Source organism: Amblyomma americanum, chromosome 7 (assembly GCF_052857255.1).
Source record: "Amblyomma americanum isolate KBUSLIRL-KWMA chromosome 7, ASM5285725v1, whole genome shotgun sequence".
Classification (NCBI taxonomy): domain Eukaryota; kingdom Metazoa; phylum Arthropoda; class Arachnida; order Ixodida; family Ixodidae; genus Amblyomma; species Amblyomma americanum.
Window position 1 is genome coordinate 97319982 of NC_135503.1, and position 14861 is coordinate 97334842.

Genomic DNA, 14861 nt, shown 5'->3' on the forward strand with positions numbered 1-14861 from the left:
CCAGCGCGTGAAGGACCGACTGATGAATAGACGCATCTGGATGACAGCACCACAAGGTTATATCATCGGCATACGCCAGCACGAGGATAGAAGGGATGGACTCTAGGGCTCGAACAAGAGGAATTAAAGCCACATTAGATAATGTGGGGGCGAGAACGGAGCCCTGCGGCACTCCTCTATTGGAAGTGAAGTTACCAAAGGGCTTTCCGTGGACACGCACGCTGAAGGTTCGATTTGCTAAAAAGGCGTGAATGGAGAGGAGGAACCGGTGAGGGAGACCAAGAGTTTGGAGGGCGGCAAGAATGGCAGAGTGAAGGATGTTATCATATGCCTTTGTTATGTCTGTAGCGATTACGGTTCGTACAAGGTGACTCTGCGGAGAGTGGTCAAGCACGTCAGCAGCCAAAGTAGCAAGGCCGTCCTCCGTTCCAATTTGTGGGCGGAAACCAACTTGGGAATCTGGGTAACAATCATGGGATTACAGCCACCACGACAAGCGTGTGGCTAGAATGTTTTCATAAAGCTTGCAGATGGTAGGCGTAAGGGAAATTGGACGAAGGGCCGAGAGAGATACTGGAGGCTGACCTGACTTGGGTATTGGAACCACAATAGAATGCTTCCAGTCTCCCGGCATGACGCCAGAAAGCCACACTTCGTTGAAAGTATCAAGTTAAAAGTATAAGTTGCACTTGTGCTTTTAACGGTGCAGCACGAGACCGGGTCTCCACTCTCACGAACTACTACCGCTGTGTGGGCGGCCTTGCGATCGTATTCAGCAGCGTCCGTGTAGAGCACATCGGGTATACCTCGAAATTTGCACTGTAGGGCCACAGCCCTGTGTTTGCATCTACCTTCTTGAAATACCGGATGCATGTTCTTCCGCAGCGGTGGAATTTTGAGTCTGTCGCTGGTTGCTCTACGTACTTTATCTGTCCGCTTTGAACACTCAGAGGGTTCGAAGCCCAGGCGCTCCATGATTTTCCTTCCAGTTCTGCTTTGTAAAAGTATTTGGTGCTGCGACACCGTGGCGGCTTCTATAAGCTCATTCAGAGTGTTGGAGGCATCTAGCCTTACAAGTTTTACCGTCGAAGTGTTCGAAGGAAGACCTATAGTGCGGTTTTTATCCCTTTTATGATTATGATTTCAATTTTATCCTTTTCTGTTTTACCCAGTTTGAGATGGGGGCAACGTATAGCGCTCGGATTATGACGAAAGCCTGAACCAATCTCAAAAGATTGGCCTTCTTCCTCCCCGCATGCTTGTTAGAAATGCGCTTGAGTAGCCGGCACATCTAGCTGGTACTCGCTTCAAGTGTCATGATAGTTTCTGTGTTTTTGCCATTTGCTTGTATGCGCAGACCTAGGACTCGAATACTGTTTACCGTCGGAATGCCATTGCCATTAACTCGTAAATCAATATCACAGCCCTTACAAGGGCGACTGTTTCTTTTCCTTTTTTGAGATGAAAGAAAAATAGCCTCTGATTTTTCTGCCGAGCATCTTAACCCAACCGGCTCGAGATATTTCTGTATTACATCCAGAGATGGGCATCTTCACCAGGGCGAACCCTCATGAGGGCGTCTTCACCCTCACCTCATGAGGATTGCACTCGGTGAGGTGAGGGAGGATGGACGGATGAAAGTACGTGAGGACGAGGGTGAGAGTATAAAGACAGGGCGAGGTGAGGGCGAGGGAGGGAAGACATGATGAGGTGATGGAGAAGGAGGGCAGAATTCACTATTCGAGGGTGAGGGTAGTGGCCCAAACCGTACTCCAGGCTGACGCTTTTGCCTGTGCCGCCCGTTATGAATTCCCATTTTAAAGCGCTACTTCTTAGGGTAAAGATACAGGGGAAGACGTAGTTTCTGCACTCTGGAGGTACACGAGGTGAACACGAATCGCGGGTGCAGCACACCTTCTCTGTCGTGGTTCTGTACTACACCGCCGAAAAAAAGCGATCTTCTAACTCAAAAACCTCTTTTAAAAATTGTGTAAAGTTTCGGTGAAACACCCTGTATTGTGCGATAACAAGGGGCTACTGGCCGGGCCGTGCGGTTGGCTGCGAGTCCTACGGAAACTGTGGTACCGCAGTCAACATTTTTCATTATCAGCCCCGAGTCTGTCGGATGATCAGAGTGTAGAGTAAAACATGTAGCAGTTATACATAGTAAGGCTGTTGATTTCCCAAGTTCTAGGCCTTCTTTGCCAGAACGAAGTCAGATTTCAGATCAGTGAGGTTTCACAGAATTGGCGGCAGCGCAAAAAATGGTTTTGCGAAATCCCACTGTCAAATTAAAGCCTGTTGGCAGCGTTGGTGTGTAATTTTTTTTATTCACGCTGTGGGTAGTTCAGTACAGTTATATCTTCTTTCTGTATTCGATTTTCTCTGGAACGCCTGTATATGAAAAGCGGTGCCACAGTGTGGTGGACAAGGGCGACCACTGTGGCCTCACCATGAAAATAAAGGAGCACCTTAACCACCTTAGTCTGAATCGTCGATCGCTGCGCCGTGCATTGTACGATATGCTAAAAAAGAAAAAGTTGTACTGCTCTTCAAATAACATCAACATCTCTTGGTTTATTTCTGCCCCTGGTAAGACCTGTGACCGCGTAATCGCGCGCCTGATTTTATAAACCATATTTCTAGAAGACATGGTAGGTAATTGACACTCAGCGTTTGAGTAAGGCGTACACTTGCAAGTAAAAAATCACGGGCAGTTTCGCTTGGTGTTTACCATGAATTATAGTGTGCTAGCCCCGTTAGTCCTGTTTCGCATGGTTTATCTTGACTTACTACGCTGTTCCTTGGCCTGAATATGCTTACTTTGGTTGATATGTCATATGATGTAAGTTTGCGTGTTATTGCATCATTTTAGAGTTCTACTGAGGTAGAATTGGCCATTCTTTACATTCACAGATACCAGGAAATCCTGATTCCGCTCCAGGCACAGAGGTGCAGCGGTTAAGCTACGTGCCACTGCCCTGCAATGGACGGTGCTGCCATCGATGGGGCTTGTAGGACCTATGTTGTTCCTGAGGAATCTCTCCCGACTAATCATTAAATTGAACGCCATGGTGGGCAGTTTGCTCACCATCCGATGGGCAGCTTGTGATGACGTTACAGCGTCATGTTACCAAGGTGGCCCACGTGTTAGAAGCAGGCTTCGGACAGACAGACAACCACTTTTCGGCGGATTGGAAGATTGGAAGCAATAGAGCACTAAAATGGCAACCACAGGAATCGTTCACTCTAGACTCGGGGAGTAAGTGATTACTCTTATTCAGTCCAAATGCGGCATTTGAGCGAGCCGTTTGATTTTCAAGTGGCCTCAATAATGTTTTATTTTAAGCGACCGCATAAGGTCCTCACTGCAGCGGACATGCCATTCATCCAGAGGCCATCATCATAATCATCAAGCCGGCATCGCACTAGGAAAAGACACTAAAGAAATAAAAAACATTAAAGCTTCGGGAGCGAGATCCGAACCCGTGGTGGCAGTAAAAAAATTAGTTCCGCTGGCCGCTACTTCAGACCACTAGGCCGGCGTCACAACTTTTCTTTAAGAATGGCATTTATAGATTGAAAATATATTTTATTTACATTAACTACATTATTTAAAAAGCTTTTAAGATACGCCATGAAACACATTGCCAAAAGAAAGCAACAGAGCAGTAGACGCGGGGCTTAGGCTGAGCGCATCGCCAAGAAGGATTGCCACTCCGGATTAAGTCGGTCGGTTCATACATTTCCCTAATTTGAACAATCATTTGGGAGAAATCGTAACGTCCTCCCTGTACGAACTGCCAAGCTCTCGTGCTGTGCTTGCAATGTCATCGTCTTCGTCACGGAGCCGCGTTCACGAGATTTGTTGTTGTTTTCCTCACAAAACGAGAGTTGTTGTTGAAAGTGCCAGTTCTCATGCTGTAGTTTGAAAGCATGGTCTTCATCATCTTCCATTCGCGCGCGTGGAAGCGTCATCAGACGAGCATGTAGAAAACCGTACGAAATGGCGGAAGATTAGAAGCAGTGAAATTGAAAAGTCTCCGTGCAATCGCAATGTCATCGGGTAATGGTAACTGAGCGACCTACAAAATTTCCTCGTTCTGAGTCTATTCTGTGCTTAGCACTTATTGTAATTATCGTGGTAAACGCTACTGGATTGTTTTCTAACTACTCTTGGCGTACATTAGATTTTGCACACATACACAACAACGCGCTGACTGATTTTTTCAGTCCATTTTAGCCCAGTGGGCATGGCAGCAGCAAACGAAGCAGCATGCTAAGCAATCTTTTTTGCTTTGCCGTACAGGTTAGTGATTAGAAATCTGCACATTGCTGCAGGAGTGACGACTGCTTTCATGTGCTCTTCTATGTGCTCATGAATCTACAACGGAACTTATTAGCACCGCAAACCGAGAATTGTAAACTTTGTGCAGCTGGTTTATTTCAAATAAACTTGTAAATTTTAATAAGACAAAATGCATAATATTTAGGAGCTCCAGAAAAATCATACACGAAAACCTGCCTTCCGTGCAATGGCTGGGAACACCTATTGCACTTGTCAATAGCATCACTTACCTTGGAATTATTCTAGATGGGAACCTACACTGGAAGCCATACATTCAGGCGCTTTGTAAAAAGTTAGCTGCAGCATGCTTTGCACTGTACAAATGCCGAGATTATTTTGGTAATGACATACTCAGAATTATTTATTTCTCAATTTTTCAAAGCCAGTTATCATATTGCATTGAATCATGGGGCCACACCTACCGATCTTATTTGGAACCACTTAGGGTCTTGCAAAAAAGGGCAATTCGATTCATTTCACATTCAGGATACAACGCCCACACTGCTCCGCTTTTTAAACAGATGGATATACTGCCACTACAATCATTACTTGAATACAGGACTGTCTTGACAATACACACATGCCTTAAAGACAATTACCCGTTACACTCATCGCTATTCTGTATCCCACCACTATGCACTCGCAACGCCACTCAGAAATTTCCTTCTTCCGAAAACGAAAAATGTCTATGGAGAAAGAAGGATGGCCCATGTTGGTATTAAGCTGTGGAACAACCTTCCAAGTGAACTCAAACATAATAAAACTCTTCCTGAGTCATTGAAGAAATATTATAAACAATGAGTGAAGCCAGCATTTTTTCTTTTCATGTATTTTTGTGTGTTTGTAAGCGTATGTAAAAGAGGCTTGGTGCTCTGAATATTGTTGCTCTATGTACCCATTTATGTATTTCTAATTTCATGAGCTTTTATATGTATGTAATTAATTTTAGTTATGCCTGCAATTTTCTTTGAAACTGAATTGCATGGATCCCAACTAGCTTTTAGCTAGGGATCCAGACGTCTTCACAAGCATGCCTTGTATGAATGTTGAGAAATAAAATTGAATCAATCAATCAATCAATCAATCAATCAATCAATCAATCAATCAATCAATCAATCAATCAATCAATCAATCAATCAATCAATCAATGTGCTGGTGCCCTGCCCACTGTGTGTTCAGCATTTCCTTTCTTGCGTGATTGCATTATCAAAAGTTCTGTTGTCTTGTGGCGGCGTTGAAAAACAAATGCGATCGGAATTGCTAAATGGCCAGAGCAAGATTAATTCAACAATAGGGGGCCTGCAGGCGTCTCAAAACATAGCTGAGAATGAAATTTCCTGTTGAACTCAGCGAACTGATGACACTGAGAAACAGTTGTCGGCAATAATTTCTTAGCCACGAAGGCAAAAGACATGAAATCGGCAATATCGGAAATTCAGGAGCAGCTTAGTACAGTTAGGAACCATATAGACGATTTAGAAAACAGAGGCAGGAGAAATAACCTAGCTTAGCGTGGAGACAGCGAGGAACTGGAAAATGAAGTTATTGATCGTGTTTTTTTGGCGCAAGGTTTAATAGTGAGTGGTGTCGAAAGATGCCACAGGTGGGGTAAAAAGGAAATAAATAAGGCACGGCCAGTAGTTTTGAAACTCCTCGACCTTTGTGGAAAAATTTTAATAATACCATTATGCTATTAACTCAAAAACAGAAAAATCAGATCAAAATTCAAACACCAAAAAAAGCTCAAAATCATTAGCTGAGGACTTTACTAAACGAGTTAAAGAAATATGGAAACAACAGTGGAAAACCTCCGAAGAAGAGGGGAAGATGGCGCCAAGCTTTAAAGCTAATCTATGATAACCTAAGCTTTATAGCGTACTGTATGGTTGGGATGAAAGAAGAGCTTCTCGTTTTAGGCTTAGAAAGATATCAAACTGACTCCGGACTGAGACTTCAGACCCTTAAAATACTAAATGTTAATTGCAGAAGTGTCATAAACAAGACGACTAAGTTGGAGGCCCTTCTGCTTTTGCACGACCCTGAAATAGCGGTTTTGACAGAAACTTTGTTTAACAATACAGTGTTTGATAGTGAGTTCGTTACCACTGGCTGCGGTTCGTACCGAAATGATCTTTTTGGTAGAGGGGGAGATGTCAGCATTCGGTTTAAATCATCCCTGTTAATTTTACCAATGACTGAAGTACCCAATGTAGTGCGCATTTTTGGCACAATGTACTATGGAAACGTTAGATATATTATAGGAGCAATGTAGAGGTCCACAAACTCTACCGTTGCCGTATTATAAGAACTGAAACAGTATTTGTGCACGAATGCTAAACCCGATAATCGTATTATACTTTCAGGATATTTTAATTCGCCTGAAGTAGACTAGTCAAAATTTTCAGTTAAAAAGCACGACCGCTAAGGTGAATGTACGTTGGGCAATGTTTTTGGCTTCGACTTGTTGCAGATTGTGCAAGAAAATACCGTATTTCAGGGCAATTCCCAATCAATTCTCGACCTCTTTTTTTTGTTAGGGGATCAGTTACAGCCAAAACAAATACCCATATAGTAGATAGAATATCGGACCACAGAGCTGTACTGCTCACTACTGCAGACGCCGCTTTAGATAAGAAGCCTGAACATTCATTCTATCGAAACTTTTCTCGAGCTTTTCTCGAGACACATTATAAGTATCTCCTACTCTTGATCACTAATGAGTTCACTTGGACTAAGCACATTGAATAAATAATGACTGATGTTAAGCGCGAGTTGTTCTTTCCGAGGAGAGATTTGAGACCTTCTACTCTTTCTGTCTGACTGCTCGCATACAAAAAAAAAACATAATTCTGCTGTCACTAGACTATGCATGCGTTATTTGAGACACTTCCACTAAAACTTACATAGAAATGGTGCCAAGAAACGCAGCTCGTTTTATTTAAAATAGATGTGGATGTACGTAGCCAAAGCGGACTTTCCCCCATTAGCGCAAAGAAACCGTGTGTCACGACTAAAATTGGTCTTTCAATTTATTAACGGCCACTATAAGACAGGACTCACGAGAATAATTTCTTTTTCATCTGGTTACGCCAGTAGGCAAAGACTTAGCCGCACAGTAACGCCATTTACCAAGCGCAATAAACGTTTTAAGTATTCCTTCCGTGAACAGTAATTGAAAAGAATCTCTTAACCAATGACCACGTTTCGAAATCATTTATGTCGGCATTTATTTTTAGTCTTGTTTAAAAATCTGCTATGTATGCTTGTTTTCCAAAAAATTTGAAGCTAAGTTATTCTACTTCGTTCTTGTGATCCTTGCCTGCGTTATTACGTAGTGTTCACTTATCTGTATACCACCCTGCTAAAAGCCCCAGTGGGGATTACAGTATAAGCAAAATAAATATAGATAACGATGAAATATTATAAGTGCAGGGCACCTGTATGCATGCAGTGCGTGCCAGAAGTAAAGCCAGAGTGATATTTTAGGAGCCAACTCGTAACTGTCTCAATTTTGTTTCACGTATCAGCTCAAACAACTCACACACACGTATGTTGCCGCACACAAACAATAGTATAAGCGTCCAGCCTTTCGTCTAATAGAGCCTGGAGGGCTTCTCTTGTATGTTTATTACACAGTAATATCGCCAGAAGTTGCAGACTAGAAAATACAACTCGGATTTTAAAATTACTGTTAGTCAAGGTGAGGGTGAGGGAGGGCCAGCAAATTTTTCGAAGTGAGGATGAGAGCGAGGAATGGCCAGCAAATTTTTCGAAGTGGAGGTGAGGGCGAGAGAGGGCCGGACAACTTTTAAAAATGAGGGCAAGGGTGAGAGAGGGCCATAGATTTAAAAGGGATGGTGAGGGAGGAAAAGTAAAAATGTAGGCATTTGCCCAAATCTGATTACATCTATGGCTCTCTAAAGTGTGCTTTCAATCTGCCCACCGCTACTCTTGTTCACCCACAGCGTCAAATAATCCGCATATATGGTGTGATGGAGATTTGTAATTCCGTCCTGCTGCCCTCGAAGCTCAATCATCGCTACATTAAACAGGGTCGGAGAGAGAACGGACACTTGAGGAATCCCTCTATTACCCAATCTAATGCTTTCGAGCAATTGTCCGTCCAGACTGATGGTGGCAGTCCGATGTGAGAGAAAGCCCCTTACGTACTTATATGTCTGGACTTCAACATTGAGCGCGCTAAGGCTCTCAAGTACGGCTACGTGTTTGACATTATCAAAAGCTTTGGAGACGTCCAGTCCCGCAATGACCCTAGTGTCAACAGTATTTTTTATCGATTACCTGCTCCTTCAGCTGTAGCATGACATTGCATGCCGACAGGTTTGATCTGAAGCCTATCATTGTATCAGGATACGATTTTGATCTTCGATGAATCTATCCAGTCTAGTTTGGATTACGTGCCCCATCAATTTTACAACGCAAGGTGTGATGGAAACGGGTCTAAGATGCTCAAAGCTGAGCCTCTTCCCTGGCTTCGGAATGAAGACCGGGTTCGCAGCTTTCCACGCTTGCGGTATCTCTCCCTTGTTTCAGCATTCTTGCATACAGGTTATAAGATTTCGAATGGAACCATCGTCAGAATTTCTGAGCATCCTGCTGCTGATTTTGTCCGGACCGCAGCCGTTCTGGTTATTAGCCGGTTGATTTGAGCCCTCACTTCCCCGAGAGTGATGGGATTGTCCAAGTCCGGGTTTTCCGAGCCCGCGTATTAAGGGAGACTCTCATTTCCAGAACAGCCTTGGTAGCGATTCCTAACCTCGGCTATAAGTTCCTTTGTCGGACCTTCATATTTATACACCAGCTTTTGAAGCAGCTTCTAGCCTCGGATTTTGTTTTCTCTGGATATAATAGATGTCGGATTAGTTTCCACGTTCCGGCACTGCCGATATTCTTATCCATTTGTTAACAAATATTACCCCAATTGTGCTTGGTGAGTTCCAATGAATGCTTTTCAATGCCTTTGTCTCTCAGGTTAATCTATCGGAGCTTGCACAAGTTGTTCAGAGGTTGGCAGCTGCTGCGGCCGGTCCTGATGGTGTCACTACAAAGATGCTCAGGATTCTATTTGAGGAGTCTCCCGACTCCAGCTTCGACCACGTAAACAATTCTGTCAGTCAAGCTTGGATACATTCTGAGTAGAAGATGGCCAAGGTGATCCTTTGCTTAAAAAGGGGGGTAGAGGCTATGAATTGGATAATATTAGGCCCGTTTCTTTAACATCAAACGCGGTAAAATTAATAGAAAGGGTGTTACTAATTCAGGTTTCAGCCTTCGTGGACCGCAGAACGATTCTGAGCCCGTGGCCTTTAGAGGTATCAGGACACGGGATGAAAACCGTTCTGCGGTCCACGAAGGCTTAATCCTAATTAGTAACACGCTTTCTATTAATTTTACCACGTTTGATGTTAAAGAAATGGGCCTAATATTATCTAACTCATAGCCTCCACCTTGAATTTTAGGCAAAGGGATCATCTTGGCCAGCTTCGACTCCGAATGTATCAAAGCGTGACTGACAAAATAGTTTACCTCGTCTAATGAGGAGTCGGGAGACTCCTGAAAAAGAATCTTGAGCATCTTTGTAGTGACACCATTAGGACCGGGAGCAGCAGCTGGCAACCTCGGAACAACTTGTGGAAGCTCCGATAGATTTACCTGAGAGATGTAATCATTTGGCGCCACTGGCGCAAACAGCATTGGTCGCAAAGGTAGTAGAGACGAAAACCCCTTTTGCAGGTCCGTGGCAATTAATTCAACCGCCTGGATAACTTCTTTAGGGGGACATAACTAATGACTGTAAATTACGAGAGGACGTGAGATGTTTTCTAGACCGAAGAAGGCCGAATAGTGCACGTCAGTTGCCCAACTTTGAAGGATAATGGAAATGTTCGGAGTCACATTTGTCGTTCGCACGAGAAACGTCGCGTTTAAAGGTGGCTGCAATGAATTTATAATCATTCTAGTTTTTTGAGCGTTGGTTATAAATAAGATTTTTCCATGCTGCCTTCCTCCGCCTGTAATTCCTTGTACAGTCCGCATTCCACCAATTATAAGAATTCCTTTTGATGGTCGCACCAGAAACACCCGAATTTTTACGGACTTCCTCTATAGCGAGACAAATGATTGTTGACCGGTGGTCCCCGGCGATGTTAGAAACTGGGGCAAGGGCACAGCGCAACGCCTCGTCGTCTCAAATATGTCATTATTTACATTAGACCGCAACTGTGAATCAGTAGTTACACGACATATGGTATCAAAACGAATAGGTATATGGTCACTAGAGGTGCCGCAATCAACAGTCGACCAATTCTTTACGCCAATGCCAGAACTAATGAGCGTGAGATCTAAAACAGATTGAGTATGTGAGCGAAGATAAGTGGCCGATCCTGAATTTAAGCACATCAGGTTGTGATCAGAAACTCAGTCCCTAAGGCTCTTGCCGCATTTATTAGTCCTAAAACCCCACGACACACGGTGGGAATTGAAGTCGCCAGCCTCGAGAACTGGGTTTTTACAGTTAGCCAGAAGCAAGCCCAGAGGTCTAGTATCCTGCACTACATAGGGAAAATAAACATGTACGGCACCTTTTTCTTCCTTTCTTCTCTCAGTACCCCCTTTATCTCTTTCTTGCCTTCCCTTACGGCGCGGTTCAGGTGTCCGCCGAGATGTGAGACAGATACTGCTCCATTTCCTTTACCTAAACATCCATTTTCATTTTATTTATTTATTTATGACATACTGCAGGCCGTGAGGCCCAAGCAGCAGTGGATTAGAGAAACAGATCACAAATCGAGCAATAATACCAAAATGCAAACAGAACATGAGCAGCGGGAAATTACAGGGAAAGACAAAAAACAAGCTAACAAAACAATCTAAAAAAAGCTAACATTGGTCGCTTGTCATGTCAAGAAACCGTACACAAAGCTGGTAAGCGGTTCAAATCACTGATGGTTTGCGGAGAGTGCTGAACTAAGTTAGTCTTTGCAAAGTGCGGTGTCAGAGAAAGGAGGTGGGAGTGTCGAGTTCGTCTGGTGTTCTGTAGCATAAGATACAGTGAAGAATTTATTCCAAGTTTAAGGCTAAATAACAAAAACAAACAATTTCAACCGAAGAAATTTGCGTCGGGACTGGAGGGTTGGTATTAAATTCGACTGCATTAATGCAGAGACTGAAGCAGTTCGATTGTATTGCGAAAACATGAATCGCACAGCTTTCCTTTGAATTCGCTCAAGTGCTTTTATATTAGTGACAGTATACGGATCCCATACAATGCACGCATATTCCAATTTAGTCCTTATAATGGTTTTATACGCTAGTCTCTTAACCTGAAGTGGCGTATCTTTTCGTTTATGGCGCAACACAGTTTTCGTAAGGTAGGAAAGTGTTAGATATGTGAGTGTTCCTGCTTAATTTGTTTGTTAATGTAACACCGAGATATTTATATTCGTTTACTTGAGTTTCTCCTGAACACAGAAAAAAAGAGCATATAAATGTATTAAGTTTTCATGTAACACGTAGTAGTACAGTCTTTTCAAAGTTAAAGGGACTTTGAGGAGAAATTGAAGTTGGCTTGTATCGACACAATACCAGCTCCTGATAATAAAAACGCCTCTCTTAAAACAAAGCTCTTGTAAGGTAGAAAATAGCAAGAACCAAAATACAGGTATCGCTGCCACAGGCCAATCTCGCAAGTACAAGCGTGGCGACGTCATAGGACAAGAGACGCCACCTTGGAGGAATTTTTCTTCCTACATGAGATCGTGAATCTCTGAGGCCGACAAAGGAAGGTTGCGCGGTTCAGTATTGATGTAAGTTTATTTTTAAAACCGATAGTGCACTTTTATCACACAATGAAAGCAGACAAAAGACAACCTGAATGTTGGAAGCAAAGAAAACCGATGCTTGGCGGCGCCACAGGCGGCCAGGAGAGTTTCGATTTTTTATGGCGCTTCGCGTCTATGAGTTTTGCGTGCCCCGTGGTTTTGTTCTTGACGCGCCTCGATATACAAGCGCTGAACAGTAGAGCAACTCCAAGTGCCGCCTCAAGTGCTAGTTAACCTTTGAAAGAGCCTGTTAAGGCTGGTCGAATGATCGCCACGGTCGATGAAAAACTGTGATGGCACGATGGTCGGTGATCGTACAGGGCAGTTCGCAGTATAAAGAGCACTTAATTGTGTCTTCGCACGCTCGTCCGGCGAAACATTTCCGGTTGTGCCAGTCAACTTCAAACTACTTAACGGAAATCGTTTATTAAGGACGGGAGACAAGGTAGAAGGCAGTTCAGAAAAATTGCTGATGGCTTAGCACTGTTAGGCCAGGATATACGTAGCGAAAGCGCGGAGACTTCTGCATCGGACGAGTGCATTCACTAGATGCGCCTTTATTGATGGTTATAGCTTAAGTCGTCATGGCGGAGTGGTAGCGTCACCGCCTGAAACGCCAAATGCCCTGGTTCGATTCCGAGCCACGGCATAGGGGTTGTTTTCTTTTTAGTGAGTGGGCGGGGGGTTTCAGAGGCTCCCATAGATGCCGCCACCGAATACGTTGGTTCGCGGTTAAGCGCAGGCTCTGTTAAGGCGCGTTTATACTCCGGCGTAACGCGAGCGCGCGCTCTGCACGGCGACGTCACGTCGGCCAAAGCGAGACCTACAACAACTGCGCTTGACCACCGACGCGTTCGGCTGCTTCGGCGCGCTCTGACCGCACTGACGGAGACTTGGAGCATGTCTCTATTTCGCCCCGAGTGCGCCAGCCGCCGCCGGCCCGGCCGGAGTGATTTGGCTCCGCGGCGAGGTGCGCGTTGTGACGTAATTCAATTGCTTCGGCAGTTGGGCGGAGCGGTTCTTTTCGAGCTCTCGGCTAATTTAATCCATTCACAGTACACATCTGAAGGTACATGCAAGTGGGCGAGGGAGCCCGATCCAGCGGAAGCCGTTGAAGCGTCGTGCGTCGGCTTTAGTTTCAAGCCGCCAACTTTAAACGCGCGCGCCTTTGAGCACCAATTCGTTTTTTGTGGCAAAAAATAAATAACCTGGCCCTTGCAACACAAGCGTGTGCGGGTAGGTAGGCTGAAAACGCTGATTGGTAAAAAAATGTGACATCACGCCTGTAACGTCATGGTCACGTGACTTTTAATGACGTCATGTCCGGTTGGGAACAGGCATATTTTCCCTAGATTTTTCTCGGAATTCCCCACGTTTTTGACAGCGTGCGCGGGATAAAAAAAGCGTATCTTTACCTCCACCCCACGCCACCCCTATCTTCCCAGTTCGACCACCTTGCCGAGCGGGGTGCAATTGAAGAATCCTTCAACCGTGGGAGACCTCGACGCCGCCTGCTGTACCATGCATCCGCGCCGTTCAAGGAATCACAATCCGTTGGCCCCAAAGCCCCGGCCAGCCTCCGATGGGCGCAACCCGGCGACCTTGTCCTGTCCCCTCGCGACTCCCCGCACTGGGGTTAAGATATTTAGTTTGCAACGGCTGCTCACTGAGGAAGGGGAAACGACCAGCCGGCGCCTAACCTAAGTGGTCCCTCAAAAGCATCGCACGCTCTGTGGGGCTGAGGTCGCTTAAATGCAGGTCGGAGTTTTTGCGAGAACTACGTCGTCGGGTTCGGGAACGGGATCCGTCGTAACGCTGACAAGACGCCGGTGCAAACGTAAACAAAGCGACGGTAGCGACCCCCGATATATGCCTTCAACGTGCGGCGGCGGTAGCCTTTATTTCGGCAGCTGCTAGGCCGCACCGCTAGCCGCCAGAAATCACGGAGTCTGCGTTTACGTCACGTTTCACACCACTCCATCCTATGACGTCATAAGAGTTCTCCGTGACGTCATAAGAGTTTTCGAGTTTGAGTCGTAGTGGCGAAAAAAACTTTTTCAACTTAGAATACAAATTTCTTTGAAATAAATGCATCTTTCGCACCCAGACAAGCGGTAAAAAAGCCATGAAATGCCGAACTATCAGATTTTGCTAACAAAAAAAAATTGATAGAGTTCTCCTCAGTGTCCCTTTAAGTTTCATGCCCCATCGATTACACCATGCGTGGATATTATTAAGGGACGTGTTTAGTATAGCCTGATCATCCGCTGACCGGATCTCATAGAAAATAATACAATCATCAGCATACATGCGAATCTGTACAGGTTCATCAACCACATCTACAATATTGTTACAAGTGGACGAATCATGAACGAAGAAGTGGCGGTGCGCGGAACGACGACGACGTTGACAGTTGGTAGCTGGGCGCTCGGTTCTGAGCTGAGTGCTGGCCTTCTCAGAGCAGCCGCCATATAGACTTACCGCCGTAACATCCCCGTAACATCTTTTGGTGGAGGTCGCGGGTTCGAGCCGACATGTCGACGACCCGACGAGCCGACGAGACGACGGGCCGAACCGGGGAGATGGCTACCGACCCGGCCCCTCCGTCTGCGCCTGCCACGCCAACTGTCGTCGTAGCCCACCCTCGCGACCCGGGCACATTCTGCGGTACA